Consider the following 17,328-nt stretch of genomic DNA (forward strand, 5'->3'; position numbering starts at 1 on the left):
TCTCGACGAGGCGAGCAGTACGAGTACAACCTTGATGGGTCTGCGACGTTTCCTTCCAGAGTTATTACCAAAAAACCACAAACATCCCAGAATCCTCTCGGTTTGGGGTCAAACTGTTGTCGCTTATTAAATCCCATAAGAAAAGTTGCATCGAATGAATGTGATTGAATTCTCCCCGTCTGGACGAGCGGAATTGAATGGTGCAACTGATTTTGCTGTGCTGTGAAAATTCAGATATTTGCATGACTGCATTTTTTTAATTTTGTGAATAGCAAAAAGCATTCAACCCCATAATACATGCTGTTTTATTGGTCGCTCGTCCATTTCATATCCCAAAGCTTAACGATTCATATATTTGGATTTCTCTCGACGAGGCGAGCAGTACGAGTACCACCTTGATGGGTCTGCGACGTTTCCTTCCAGAGTTATTACCAAAAAAACACAAACATCCCAGAATCCTCTCGGTTTGGGGTCAAAATGTTGTCGCTCATTAAATCCCATAAGAAACGTCGCATCGAATGAATGTGATTGAATTTTTCCCGTCTGGACGAGCGGAATTGAATGGTGCAACTGATTTTGCTGTGCTGTGAAAATTCAGATATTTGCATGACTGCTTTTGTTTTATTTTGTGAATAGCAAAAAGCATTCAACCCCATAATACATGCTGTTTTATTGGTCGCTCGTCCATTTCATATCCAATAGCTTAACCATTCACATATTTGGATTCCTCTCGACGAGGCGAGCAGTACGAGTACAACCTTGATGGGTCTGCGACGTTTCCTTCCAGAGTTATTACCAAAAAACCACAAACATCCCAGAATCCTCTCGGTTTGGGGTCAAACTGTTGTCGCTTATTAAATCCCATAAGAAAAGTCGCATCGAATGAATGTGATTGAATTCTCCCCGTCTGGACGAGCGGAATTGAATGGTGCAACTGATTTTGCTGTGCTGTGAAAATTCAGATATTTGCATGACTGCTTTTGTTTTATTTTGTGAATAGCAAAAAGCATTCAACCCCATAATACATGTTGTTTTATTGGTCGCTCGTTCATTTCATATCACATAGCTTAACCAATCATATATTTGGATTCCTCTCGACGAGGCGAGCAGTACGATTACCACCTTGATGGGTCTGCGACGTGTCCTTGCAGAGTTATTACCAAAAAACCACAAAAATCCCAGAATCCTCTCGGTTTAGGGTCAAAATGTTGTCGCTCATTAAATCCCATAAGAAACGTCGCATCGAATGAATGTGATTGAATTCTCCCCGTCTGGACGAGCGGAATTGAATGGTGCAACTGATTTTGCTGTGCTGTGAAAATTCAGATATTTGCATGATATGCTTTTGTTTTATTTTGTGAATAGCAAAAAGCATTCACCCCATAATACATGTTGTTTTATTAGTCGCTCGTTCATTTCATATCCCATAGCTGAACCACTCATATATTTGGATTCCGCTCGACGAGCCGGGCAGTACGAGTACCACCATGATGGTTCTGCGACGTTTCCTTCCAGAGTTATTACCAAAAAACCACAAACATCCCAGAATCCTCTCGGTTTGGGGTCAAAATGTTGTCGCTCATTAAATCCCATAAGACACGTCGCATCGAATGAATGTGATTGAATTCTCCCCGTCTGGACGAGCGGAATTGAATGGTGCAACTGATTTTGCTGTGCTGTGAAAATTCAGATATTTGCATGACTGCTTTTGTTTTATTTTGTGAATAGCAAAAAGCATTCAACCCCATAATACATGCTGTTTTATTGGTCGCTCGTCCATTTCATATCCAATAGCTTAACCATTCACATATTTGGATTCCTCTCGACGAGGCGAGCAGTACGAGTACAACCTTGATGGGTCTGCGACGTTTCCTTCCAGAGTTATTACCAAAAAACCACAAACATCCCAGAATCCTCTCGGTTTGGGGTCAAACTGTTGTCGCTTATTAAATCCCATAAGAAAAGTCGCATCGAATGAATGTGATTGAATTCTCCCCGTCTGGACGAGCGGAATTGAATGGTGCAACTGATTTTGCTGTGCTGTGAAAATTCAGATATTTGCATGACTGCTTTTGTTTTATTTTGTGAATAGCAAAAAGCATTCAACCCCATAATACATGTTGTTTTATTGGTCGCTCGTTCATTTCATATCCCATAGCTGAACCACTCATATATTTGGATTCCGCTCGACGAGCCGGGCAGTACGAGTACCACCATCATGGTTCTGCGACGTTTCCTTCCAGAGTTATTACCAAAAAACCACAAACATCCCAGAATCCTCTCGGTTTGGGGTCAAAATGTTGTCACTTATTAAATCCCATAAGAAACGTCGCATCGAATGAATGTGATTGAATTCTCCCCGTCTGGACGAGCGGAATTGAATGGTGCAACTGATTTTGCTGTGCTGTGAAAATTCAGATATTTGCATGACTGCTTTTGTTTTATTTTGTGAATAGCAAAACGCATTCAACCCCATAATACATGCTGTTTTAATGGTCGCTCCTCCATTTCATATCCCATAGCTTAACCATTCATATATTTGGATTCCTCTCGACGAGGCGAGCAGTACGAGTACCACCTTGATGGGTCTGCGACGTTTCCTTCCAGAGTTATTACCAAAAAAACACAAACATCCCAGAATCCTCTCGGTTTGGGGTCAAAATGTTGTCGCTCATTAAATCCCATAAGAAACGTCGCATCGAATGAATGTGATTGAATTTTTCCCGTCTGGACGAGCGGAATTGAATGGTGCAACTGATTTTGCTGTGCTGTGAAAATTCAGATATTTGCATGACTGCTTTTGTTTTATTTTGTGAATAGCAAAAAGCATTCAACCCCATAATACATGCTGTTTTATTGGTCGCTCGTCCATTTCATATCCAATAGCTTAACCATTCACATATTTGGATTCCTCTCGACGAGGCGAGCAGTACGAGTACAACCTTGATGGGTCTGCGACGTTTCCTTCCAGAGTTATTACCAAAAAACCACAAACATCCCAGAATCCTCTCGGTTTGGGGTCAAACTGTTGTCGCTTATTAAATCCCATAAGAAAAGTCGCATCGAATGAATGTGATTGAATTCTCCCCGTCTGGACGAGCGGAATTGAATGGTGCAACTGATTTTGCTGTGCTGTGAAAATTCAGATATTTGCATGACTGCTTTTGTTTTATTTTGTGAATAGCAAAAAGCATTCAACCCCATAATACATGTTGTTTTATTGGTCGCTCGTTCATTTCATATCACATAGCTTAACCAATCATATATTTGGATTCCTCTCGACGAGGCGAGCAGTACGATTACCACCTTGATGGGTCTGCGACGTGTCCTTGCAGAGTTATTACCAAAAAACCACAAAAATCCCAGAATCCTCTCGGTTTAGGGTCAAAATGTTGTCGCTCATTAAATCCCATAAGAAACGTCGCATCGAATGAATGTGATTGAATTCTCCCCGTCTGGACGAGCGGAATTGAATGGTGCAACTGATTTTGCTGTGCTGTGAAAATTCAGATATTTGCATGATATGCTTTTGTTTTATTTTGTGAATAGCAAAAAGCATTCACCCCATAATACATGTTGTTTTATTAGTCGCTCGTTCATTTCATATCCCATAGCTGAACCACTCATATATTTGGATTCCGCTCGACGAGCCGGGCAGTACGAGTACCACCATGATGGTTCTGCGACGTTTCCTTCCAGAGTTATTACCAAAAAACCACAAACATCCCAGAATCCTCTCGGTTTGGGGTCAAAATGTTGTCGCTCATTAAATCCCATAAGACACGTCGCATCGAATGAATGTGATTGAATTCTCCCCGTCTGGACGAGCGGAATTGAATGGTGCAACTGATTTTGCTGTGCTGTGAAAATTCAGATATTTGCATGACTGCTTTTGTTTTATTTTGTGAATAGCAAAAAGCATTCAACCCCATAATACATGCTGTTTTATTGGTCGCTCGTCCATTTCATATCCAATAGCTTAACCATTCACATATTTGGATTCCTCTCGACGAGGCGAGCAGTACGAGTACAACCTTGATGGGTCTGCGACGTTTCCTTCCAGAGTTATTACCAAAAAACCACAAACATCCCAGAATCCTCTCGGTTTGGGGTCAAACTGTTGTCGCTTATTAAATCCCATAAGAAAAGTCGCATCGAATGAATGTGATTGAATTCTCCCCGTCTGGACGAGCGGAATTGAATGGTGCAACTGATTTTGCTGTGCTGTGAAAATTCAGATATTTGCATGACTGCTTTTGTTTTATTTTGTGAATAGCAAAAAGCATTCAACCCCATAATACATGTTGTTTTATTGGTCGCTCGTTCATTTCATATCCCATAGCTGAACCACTCATATATTTGGATTCCGCTCGACGAGCCGGGCAGTACGAGTACCACCATCATGGTTCTGCGACGTTTCCTTCCAGAGTTATTACCAAAAAACCACAAACATCCCAGAATCCTCTCGGTTTGGGGTCAAAATGTTGTCACTTATTAAATCCCATAAGAAACGTCGCATCGAATGAATGTGATTGAATTCTCCCCGTCTGGACGAGCGGAATTGAATGGTGCAACTGATTTTGCTGTGCTGTGAAAATTCAGATATTTGCATGACTGCTTTTGTTTTATTTTGTGAATAGCAAAACGCATTCAACCCCATAATACATGCTGTTTTAATGGTCGCTCCTCCATTTCATATCCCATAGCTTAACCATTCATATATTTGGATTCCTCTCGACGAGGCGAGCAGTACGAGTACCACCTTGATGGGTCTGCGACGTTTCCTTCCAGAGTTATTACCAAAAAAACACAAACATCCCAGAATCCTCTCGGTTTGGGGTGAAAATGTTGTCGCTCATTAAATCCCATAAGACACGTCGCATCGAATGAATGTGATTGAATTCTCCCCGTCTGGACGAGCGGAATTGAATGGTGCAACTGATTTTGCTGTGCTGTGAAAATTCAGATATTTGCATGACTGCTTTTGTTTTATTTTGTGAATAGCAAAAAGCATTCAACCCCATAATACATGCTGTTTTATTGGTCGCTCGTCCATTTCATATCCAATAGCTTAACCATTCACATATTTGGATTCCTCTCGACGAGGCGAGCAGTACGAGTACAACCTTGATGGGTCTGCGACGTTTCCTTCCAGAGTTATTACCAAAAAACCACAAACATCCCAGAATCCTCTCGGTTTGGGGTCAAACTGTTGTCGCTTATTAAATCCCATAAGAAAAGTCGCATCGAATGAATGTGATTGAATTCTCCCCGTCTGGACGAGCGGAATTGAATGGTGCAACTGATTTTGCTGTGCTGTGAAAATTCAGATATTTGCATGACTGCATTTTTTTAATTTTGTGAATAGCAAAAAGCATTCAACCCCATAATACATGCTGTTTTATTGGTCGCTCGTCCATTTCATATCCCAAAGCTTAACGATTCATATATTTGGATTTCTCTCGACGAGGCGAGCAGTACGAGTACCACCTTGATGGGTCTGCGACGTTTCCTTCCAGAGTTATTACCAAAAAAACACAAACATCCCAGAATCCTCTCGGTTTGGGGTCAAAATGTTGTCGCTCATTAAATCCCATAAGAAACGTCGCATCGAATGAATGTGATTTAATTTTTCCCGTCTGGACGAGCGGAATTGAATGGTGCAACTGATTTTGCTGTGCTGTGAAAATTCAGATATTTGCATGACTGCTTTTGTTTTATTTTGTGAATAGCAAAAAGCATTCAACCCCATAATACATGCTGTTTTATTGGTCGCTCGTCCATTTCATATCCAATAGCTTAACCATTCACATATTTGGATTCCTCTCGACGAGGCGAGCAGTACGAGTACAACCTTGATGGGTCTGCGACGTTTCCTTCCAGAGTTATTACCAAAAAACCACAAACATCCCAGAATCCTCTCGGTTTGGGGTCAAACTGTTGTCGCTTATTAAATCCCATAAGAAAAGTCGCATCGAATGAATGTGATTGAATTCTCCCCGTCTGGACGAGCGGAATTGAATGGTGCAACTGATTTTGCTGTGCTGTGAAAATTCAGATATTTGCATGACTGCTTTTGTTTTATTTTGTGAATAGCAAAAAGCATTCAACCCCATAATACATGTTGTTTTATTGGTCGCTCGTTCATTTCATATCACATAGCTTAACCAATCATATATTTGGATTCCTCTCGACGAGGCGAGCAGTACGATTACCACCTTGATGGGTCTGCGACGTGTCCTTGCAGAGTTATTACCAAAAAACCACAAAAATCCCAGAATCCTCTCGGTTTAGGGTCAAAATGTTGTCGCTCATTAAATCCCATAAGAAACGTCGCATCGAATGAATGTGATTGAATTCTCCCCGTCTGGACGAGCGGAATTGAATGGTGCAACTGATTTTGCTGTGCTGTGAAAATTCAGATATTTGCATGATATGCTTTTGTTTTATTTTGTGAATAGCAAAAAGCATTCACCCCATAATACATGTTGTTTTATTAGTCGCTCGTTCATTTCATATCCCATAGCTGAACCACTCATATATTTGGATTCCGCTCGACGAGCCGGGCAGTACGAGTACCACCATGATGGTTCTGCGACGTTTCCTTCCAGAGTTATTACCAAAAAACCACAAACATCCCAGAATCCTCTCGGTTTGGGGTCAAAATGTTGTCGCTCATTAAATCCCATAAGACACGTCGCATCGAATGAATGTGATTGAATTCTCCCCGTCTGGACGAGCGGAATTGAATGGTGCAACTGATTTTGCTGTGCTGTGAAAATTCAGATATTTGCATGACTGCTTTTGTTTTATTTTGTGAATAGCAAAAAGCATTCAACCCCATAATACATGCTGTTTTATTGGTCGCTCGTCCATTTCATATCCAATAGCTTAACCATTCACATATTTGGATTCCTCTCGACGAGGCGAGCAGTACGAGTACAACCTTGATGGGTCTGCGACGTTTCCTTCCAGAGTTATTACCAAAAAACCACAAACATCCCAGAATCCTCTCGGTTTGGGGTCAAACTGTTGTCGCTTATTAAATCCCATAAGAAAAGTCGCATCGAATGAATGTGATTGAATTCTCCCCGTCTGGACGAGCGGAATTGAATGGTGCAACTGATTTTGCTGTGCTGTGAAAATTCAGATATTTGCATGACTGCATTTGTTTTATTTTGTGAATAGCAAAAAGCATTCAACCCCATAATACATGTTGTTTTATTGGTCGCTCGTTCATTTCATATCCCATAGCTGAACCACTCATATATTTGGATTCCGCTCGACGAGCCGGGCAGTACGAGTACCACCATCATGGTTCTGCGACGTTTCCTTCCAGAGTTATTACCAAAAAACCACAAACATCCCAGAATCCTCTCGGTTTGGGGTCAAAATGTTGTCACTTATTAAATCCCATAAGAAACGTCGCATCGAATGAATGTGATTGAATTCTCCCCGTCTGGACGAGCGGAATTGAATGGTGCAACTGATTTTGCTGTGCTGTGAAAATTCAGATATTTGCATGACTGCTTTTGTTTTATTTTGTGAATAGCAAAACGCATTCAACCCCATAATACATGCTGTTTTAATGGTCGCTCCTCCATTTCATATCCCATAGCTTAACCATTCATATATTTGGATTCCTCTCGACGAGGCGAGCAGTACGAGTACCACCTTGATGGGTCTGCGACGTTTCCTTCCAGAGTTATTACCAAAAAAACACAAACATCCCAGAATCCTCTCGGTTTGGGGTGAAAATGTTGTCGCTCATTAAATCCCATAAGACACGTCGCATCGAATGAATGTGATTGAATTCTCCCCGTCTGGACGAGCGGAATTGAATGGTGCAACTGATTTTGCTGTGCTGTGAAAATTCAGATATTTGCATGACTGCTTTTGTTTTATTTTGTGAATAGCAAAAAGCATTCAACCCCATAATACATGTTGTTTTATTGATCGCTCGTCCATTTCATATCCCATAGCTTAAGCATTCATATATTTGGATTCCTCTCGACGAGGCGAGCAGTACGATTACCACCTTGATGGGTCTGCGACGTTTCCTTCCAGAGTTATTACCAAAAAACCACAAACATCCCAGAATCCTCTCGGTTTGGGGTCAAACTGTTGTCGCTTATTAAATCCCATAAGAAACGTCGCATCGAATGAATGTGATTGAATTCTCCCCGTCTGGACGAGCGGAATTGAATGGTGCAACTGATTTTGCTGTGCTGTGAAAATTCAGATATTTGCATGACTGCTTTTGTTTTATTTTGTGAATAGCAAAAAGCATTCAACCCCATAATACATGTTGTTTTATTGGTCGCTCGTTCATTTCATATCACATAGCTTAACCAATCATATATTTGGATTCCTCTCGACGAGGCGAGCAGTACGATTACCACCTTGATGGGTCTGCGACGTGTCCTTGCAGAGTTATTACCAAAAAAATACAAAAATCCCAGAATCCTCTAGGTTTAGGGTCAAAATGTTGTCGCTCATTAAATCCCATAAGAAACGTCGCATCGAATGAATGTGATTGAATTCTCCCCGTCTGGACGAGCAGAATTGAATGGTGCAACTGATTTTGCTGTGCTGTGAAAATTCAGATATTTGCATGATATGCTTTTGTTTTATTTTGTGAATAGCAAAAAGCATTCACCCCATAATACATGTTGTTTTATTAGTCGCTCGTTCATTTCATATCCCATAGCTGAACCACTCATATATTTGGATTCCGCTCGACGAGCCGGGCAGTACGAGTACCACCATGTTGGTTCTGCGACGTTTCCTTCCAGAGTTATTACCAAAAAACCACAAACATCCCAGAATCCTCTCGGTTTGGGGTCAAAATGTTGTCACTTATTAAATCCCATAAGAAACGTCGCATCGAATGAATGTGATTGAATTCTCCCCGTCTGGACGAGCGGAATTGAATGGTGCAACTGATTGTGCTGTGCTGTGAAAATTCAGATATTTGCATGATATGCTTTTGTTTTATTTTGTGAATAGCAAAAAGCATTCACCCCATAATACATGTTGTTTTATTAGTCGCTCGTTCATTTCATATCCCATAGCTGAACCACTCATATATTTGGATTCCGCTCGACGAGCCGGGCAGTACGAGTACCACCATGTTGGTTCTGCGACATTTCCTTCCAGAGTTATTACCAAAAAACCACAAACATCCCAGAATCCTCTCGGTTTGGGGTCAAAATGTTGTCACTTATTAAATCCCATAAGAAACGTCGCATCGAATGAATGTGATTGAATTCTCCCCGTCTGGACGAGCGGAATTGAATGGTGCAACTGATTTTGCTGTGCTGTGAAAATTCAGATATTTGCATGACTGCTTTTGTTTTATTTTGTGAATAGCAAAAAGCATTCAACCCCATAATACATGTTGTTTTATTGGTCGCTCGTTCATTTCATATCACATAGCTTAACCAATCATATATTTGGATTCCTCTCGACGAGGCGAGCAGTACGATAACCACCTTGATGGGTCTGCGACGTGTCCTTGCAGAGTTATTACCAAAAAACCACAAAAATCCCAGAATCCTCTCGGTTTAGGGTCAAAATGTTGTCGCTCATTAAATCCCATAAGAAACGTCGCATCGAATGAATGTGATTGAATTCTCCCCGTCTGGACGAGCGGAATTGAATGGTGCAACTGATTTTGCTGTGCTGTGAAAATTCAGATATTTGCATGATATGCTTTTGTTTTATTTTGTGAATAGCAAAAAGCATTCACCCCATAATACATGTTGTTTTATTAGTCGCTCGTTCATTTCATATCCCATAGCTGAACCACTCATATATTTGGATTCCGCTCGACGAGCCGGGCAGTACGAGTACCACCATGATGGTTCTGCGACGTTTCCTTCCAGAGTTATTACCAAAAAACCACAAACATCCCAGAATCCTCTCGGTTTGGGGTCAAAATGTTGTCGCTCATTAAATAGCATAAGACACGTCGCATCGAATGAATGTGATTGAATTCTCCCCGTCTGGACGAGCGGAATTGAATGGTGCAACTGATTTTGCTGTGCTGTGAAAATTCAGATATTTGCATGACTGCTTTTGTTTTATTTTGTGAATAGCAAAAAGCATTCAACCCCATAATACATGCTGTTTTATTGGTCGCTCGTCCATTTCATATCCAATAGCTTAACCATTCACATATTTGGATTCCTCTCGACGAGGCGAGCAGTACGAGTACAACCTTGATGGGTCTGCGACGTTTCCTTCCAGAGTTATTACCAAAAAACCACAAACATCCCAGAATCCTCTCGGTTTGGGGTCAAACTGTTGTCGCTTATTAAATCCCATAAGAAAAGTCGCATCGAATGAATGTGATTGAATTCTCCCCGTCTGGACGAGCGGAATTGAATGGTGCAACTGATTTTGCTGTGCTGTGAAAATTCAGATATTTGCATGACTGCATTTGTTTTATTTTGTGAATAGCAAAAAGCATTCAACCCCATAATACATGTTGTTTTATTGGTCGCTCGTTCATTTCATATCCCATAGCTGAACCACTCATATATTTGGATTCCGCTCGACGAGCCGGGCAGTACGAGTACCACCATCATGGTTCTGCGACGTTTCCTTCCAGAGTTATTACCAAAAAACCACAAACATCCCAGAATCCTCTCGGTTTGGGGTCAAAATGTTGTCACTTATTAAATCCCATAAGAAACGTCGCATCGAATGAATGTGATTGAATTCTCCCCGTCTGGACGAGCGGAATTGAATGGTGCAACTGATTTTGCTGTGCTGTGAAAATTCAGATATTTGCATGACTGCTTTTGTTTTATTTTGTGAATAGCAAAACGCATTCAACCCCATAATACATGCTGTTTTAATGGTCGCTCCTCCATTTCATATCCCATAGCTTAACCATTCATATATTTGGATTCCTCTCGACGAGGCGAGCAGTACGAGTACCACCTTGATGGGTCTGCGACGTTTCCTTCCAGAGTTATTACCAAAAAAACACAAACATCCCAGAATCCTCTCGGTTTGGGGTGAAAATGTTGTCGCTCATTAAATCCCATAAGACACGTCGCATCGAATGAATGTGATTGAATTCTCCCCGTCTGGACGAGCGGAATTGAATGGTGCAACTGATTTTGCTGTGCTGTGAAAATTCAGATATTTGCATGACTGCTTTTGTTTTATTTTGTGAATAGCAAAAAGCATTCAACCCCATAATACATGTTGTTTTATTGGTCGCTCGTCCATTTCATATCCCATAGCTTAAGCATTCATATATTTGGATTCCTCTCGACGAGGCGAGCAGTACGATTACCACCTTGATGGGTCTGCGACGTTTCCTTCCAGAGTTATTACCAAAAAACCACAAACATCCCAGAATCCTCTCGGTTTGGGGTCAAACTGTTGTCGCTTATTAAATCCCATAAGAAACGTCGCATCGAATGAATGTGATTGAATTCTCCCCGTCTGGACGAGCGGAATTGAATGGTGCAACTGATTTTGCTGTGCTGTGAAAATTCAGATATTTGCATGACTGCTTTTGTTTTATTTTGTGAATAGCAAAAAGCATTCAACCCCATAATACATGTTGTTTTATTGGTCGCTCGTTCATTTCATATCACATAGCTTAACCAATCATATATTTGGATTCCTCTCGACGAGGCGAGCAGTACGATTACCACCTTGATGGGTCTGCGACGTGTCCTTGCAGAGTTATTACCAAAAAAACACAAAAATCCCAGAATCCTCTAGGTTTAGGGTCAAAATGTTGTCGCTCATTAAATCCCATAAGAAACGTCGCATCGAATGAAAGTGATTGAATTCTCCCCGTCTGGACGAGCAGAATTGAATGGTGCAACTGATTTTGCTGTGCTGTGAAAATTCAGATATTTGCATGATATGCTTTTGTTTTATTTTGTGAATAGCAAAAAGCATTCACCCCATAATACATGTTGTTTTATTAGTCGCTCGTTCATTTCATATCCCATAGCTGAACCACTCATATATTTGGATTCCGCTCGACGAGCCGGGCAGTACGAGTACCACCATGTTGGTTCTGCGACGTTTCCTTCCAGAGTTATTACAAAAAAACCACAAACATCCCAGAATCCTCTCGGTTTGGGGTCAAAATGTTGTCACTTATTAAATCCCATAAGAAACGTCGCATCGAATGAATGTGATTGAATTCTCCCCGTCTGGACGAGCAGAATTGAATGGTGCAACTGATTTTGCTGTGCTGTGAAAATTCAGATATTTGCATGATATGCTTTTGTTTTATTTTGTGAATAGCAAAAAGCATTCACCCCATAATACATGTTGTTTTATTAGTCGCTCGTTCATTTCATATCCCATAGCTGAACCACTCATATATTTGGATTCCGCTCGACGAGCCGGGCAGTACGAGTACCACCATGTTGGTTCTGCGACGTTTCCTTCCAGAGTTATTACCAAAAAACCACAAACATCCCAGAATCCTCTCGGTTTAGGGTCAAAATGTTGTCGCTCATTAAATCCCATAAGAAACGTCGCATCGAATGAATGTGATTGAATTCTCCCCGTCTGGACGAGCGGAATTGAATGGTGCAACTGATTTTGCTGTGCTGTGAAAATTCAGATATTTGCATGATATGCTTTTGTTTTATTTTGTGAATAGCAAAAAGCATTCACCCCATAATACATGTTGTTTTATTAGTCGCTCGTTCATTTCATATCCCATAGCTGAACCACTCATATATTTGGATTCCGCTCGACGAGCCGGGCAGTACGAGTACCACCATGATGGTTCTGCGACGTTTCCTTCCAGAGTTATTACCAAAAAACCACAAACATCCCAGAATCCTCTCGGTTTGGGGTCAAAATGTTGTCGCTCATTAAATAGCATAAGACACGTCGCATCGAATGAATGTGATTGAATTCTCCCCGTCTGGACGAGCGGAATTGAATGGTGCAACTGATTTTGCTGTGCTGTGAAAATTCAGATATTTGCATGACTGCTTTTGTTTTATTTTGTGAATAGCAAAAAGCATTCAACCCCATAATACATGCTGTTTTATTGGTCGCTCGTCCATTTCATATCCAATAGCTTAACCATTCACATATTTGGATTCCTCTCGACGAGGCGAGCAGTACGAGTACAACCTTGATGGGTCTGCGACGTTTCCTTCCAGAGTTATTACCAAAAAACCACAAACATCCCAGAATCCTCTCGGTTTGGGGTCAAACTGTTGTCGCTTATTAAATCCCATAAGAAAAGTCGCATCGAATGAATGTGATTGAATTCTCCCCGTCTGGACGAGCGGAATTGAATGGTGCAACTGATTTTGCTGTGCTGTGAAAATTCAGATATTTGCATGACTGCATTTGTTTTATTTTGTGAATAGCAAAAAGCATTCAACCCCATAATACATGTTGTTTTATTGGTCGCTCGTTCATTTCATATCCCATAGCTGAACCACTCATATATTTGGATTCCGCTCGACGAGCCGGGCAGTACGAGTACCACCATCATGGTTCTGCGACGTTTCCTTCCAGAGTTATTACCAAAAAACCACAAACATCCCAGAATCCTCTCGGTTTGGGGTCAAAATGTTGTCACTTATTAAATCCCATAAGAAACGTCGCATCGAATGAATGTGATTGAATTCTCCCCGTCTGGACGAGCGGAATTGAATGGTGCAACTGATTTTGCTGTGCTGTGAAAATTCAGATATTTGCATGACTGCTTTTGTTTTATTTTGTGAATAGCAAAACGCATTCAACCCCATAATACATGCTGTTTTAATGGTCGCTCCTCCATTTCATATCCCATAGCTTAACCATTCATATATTTGGATTCCTCTCGACGAGGCGAGCAGTACGAGTACCACCTTGATGGGTCTGCGACGTTTCCTTCCAGAGTTATTACCAAAAAAACACAAACATCCCAGAATCCTCTCGGTTTGGGGTGAAAATGTTGTCGCTCATTAAATCCCATAAGACACGTCGCATCGAATGAATGTGATTGAATTCTCCCCGTCTGGACGAGCGGAATTGAATGGTGCAACTGATTTTGCTGTGCTGTGAAAATTCAGATATTTGCATGACTGCTTTTGTTTTATTTTGTGAATAGCAAAAAGCATTCAACCCCATAATACATGTTGTTTTATTGGTCGCTCGTCCATTTCATATCCCATAGCTTAAGCATTCATATATTTGGATTCCTCTCGACGAGGCGAGCAGTACGATTACCACCTTGATGGGTCTGCGACGTTTCCTTCCAGAGTTATTACCAAAAAACCACAAACATCCCAGAATCCTCTCGGTTTGGGGTCAAACTGTTGTCGCTTATTAAATCCCATAAGAAACGTCGCATCGAATGAATGTGATTGAATTCTCCCCGTCTGGACGAGCGGAATTGAATGGTGCAACTGATTTTGCTGTGCTGTGAAAATTCAGATATTTGCATGACTGCTTTTGTTTTATTTTGTGAATAGCAAAAAGCATTCAACCCCATAATACATGTTGTTTTATTGGTCGCTCGTTCATTTCATATCACATAGCTTAACCAATCATATATTTGGATTCCTCTCGACGAGGCGAGCAGTACGATTACCACCTTGATGGGTCTGCGACGTGTCCTTGCAGAGTTATTACCAAAAAAACACAAAAATCCCAGAATCCTCTAGGTTTAGGGTCAAAATGTTGTCGCTCATTAAATCCCATAAGAAACGTCGCATCGAATGAATGTGATTGAATTCTCCCCGTCTGGACGAGCAGAATTGAATGGTGCAACTGATTTTGCTGTGCTGTGAAAATTCAGATATTTGCATGATATGCTTTTGTTTTATTTTGTGAATAGCAAAAAGCATTCACCCCATAATACATGTTGTTTTATTAGTCGCTCGTTCATTTCATATCCCATAGCTGAACCACTCATATATTTGGATTCCGCTCGACGAGCCGGGCAGTACGAGTACCACCATGTTGGTTCTGCGACGTTTCCTTCCAGAGTTATTACCAAAAAACCACAAACATCCCAGAATCCTCTCGGTTTGGGGTCAAAATGTTGTCACTTATTAAATCCCATAAGAAACGTCGCATCGAATGAATGTGATTGAATTCTCCCCGTCTGGACGAGCGGAATTGAATGGTGCAACTGATTGTGCTGTGCTGTGAAAATTCAGATATTTGCATGACTGCTTTTGTTTTATTTTGTGAATAGCAAAACGCATTCAACCCCATAATACATGCTGTTTTATTGGTCGCTCCTCCATTTCATATCCCATAGCTTAACCATTCATATATTTGGATTCCTCTCGACGAGGCGAGCAGTACGAGTACCACCTTGATGGGTCTGCGACGTTTCCTTCCAGAGTTATTACCAAAAAAACACAAACATCCCAGAATCCTCTCGGTTTGGGGTCAAAATGTTGTCGCTCATTAAATCCCACAAGAAACGTCGAATCGAATGAATGTGATTGAATTCTCCCCGTCTGGACGAGCGGAATTGAATGGTGCAACTGATTTTGCTGTGCTGTGAAAATTCAGATATTTGCATGACTGCTTTTTTTTATTTTGTGAATAGAAAAACGCATTCAACCCCATAATACATGCTGTTTTATTGGTCGCTCCTCCATTTCATATCCCATAGCTTAACCATTCATATATTTGGATTCCTCTCGACGAGGCGAGCAGTACGAGTACCAACTTGATGGGTCTGCGACGTTTCCTTCCAGAGTTATTACCAAAAAAACACAAACATCCCAGAATCCTCTCGGTTTGGGGTTAAAATGTTGTCGCTCATTGAATCCCACAAGAAACGTCGAATCGAATGAATGTGATTGAATTCTCCCCGTCTGGACGAGCGGAATTGAATGGTGCAACTGATTTTGCTGTGCTGTGAAAATTCAGATATTTGCATGACTGCATTTTTTTAATTTTGTGAATAGCAAAAAGCATTCAACCCCATAATACATGCTGTTTTATTGGTCGCTCGTCCATTTCATATCCCAAAGCTTAACGATTCATATATTTGGATTTCTCTCGACGAGGCGAGCAGTACGAGTACCACCTTGATGGGTCTGCGACGTTTCCTTCCAGAGTTATTACCAAAAAAACACAAACATCCCAGAATCCTCTCGGTTTGGGGTCAAAATGTTGTCGCTCATTAAATCCCATAAGAAACGTCGCATCGAATGAATGTGATTGAATTTTTCCCGTCTGGACGAGCGGAATTGAATGGTGCAACTGATTTTGCTGTGCTGTGAAAATTCAGATATTTGCATGACTGCTTTTGTTTTATTTTGTGAATAGCAAAAAGCATTCAACCCCATAATACATGCTGTTTTATTGGTCGCTCGTCCATTTCATATCCAATAGCTTAACCATTCACATATTTGGATTCCTCTCGACGAGGCGAGCAGTACGAGTACAACCTTGATGGGTCTGCGACGTTTCCTTCCAGAGTTATTACCAAAAAACCACAAACATCCCAGAATCCTCTCGGTTTGGGGTCAAACTGTTGTCGCTTATTAAATCCCATAAGAAACGTCGCATCGAATGAATGTGATTGAATTCTCCCCGTCTGGACGAGCGGAATTGAATGGTGCAACTGATTTTGCTGTGCTGTGAAAATTCAGATATTTGCATGACTGCTTTTGTTTTATTTTGTGAATAGCCAAAAGCATTCAACCCCATAATACATGTTGTTTTATTGGTCGCTCGTTCATTTCATATCACATAGCTTAACCAATCATATATTTGGATTCCTCTCGACGAGGCGAGCAGTACGATTACCACCTTGATGGGTCTGCGACGTGTCCTTGCAGAGTTATTACCAAAAAACCACAAAAATCCCGGAATCCTCTCGGTTTAGGGTCAAAATGTTGTCGCTCATTAAATCCCATAAGAAACGTCGCATCGAATGAATGTGATTGAATTCTCCCCGTCTGGACGAGCGGAATTGAATGGTGCAACTGATTTTGCTGTGCTGTGAAAATTCAGATATTTGCATGATATGCTTTTGTTTTATTTTGTGAATAGCAAAAAGCATTCACCCCATAATACATGTTGTTTTATTAGTCGCTCGTTCATTTCATATCCCATAGCTGAACCACTCATATATTTGGATTCCGCTCGACGAGCCGGGCAGTACGAGTACCACCATGATGGTTCTGCGACGTTTCCTTCCAGAGTTATTACCAAAAAACCACAAACATCCCAGAATCCTCTCGGTTTGGGGTCAAAATGTTGTCACTTATTAAATCCCATAAGAAACGTCGCATCGAATGAATGTGATTGAATTCTCCCCGTCTGGACGAGCGGAATTGAATGGTGCAACTGATTTTGCTGTGC

Source organism: Petromyzon marinus, chromosome 22 (assembly GCF_048934315.1).
Source record: "Petromyzon marinus isolate PM22_M1 ecotype Great Lakes invasive population chromosome 22, UKy_Petmar_22M1.pri1.0, whole genome shotgun sequence".
Taxonomy (NCBI): Eukaryota; Metazoa; Chordata; class Hyperoartia; order Petromyzontiformes; family Petromyzontidae; genus Petromyzon; species Petromyzon marinus.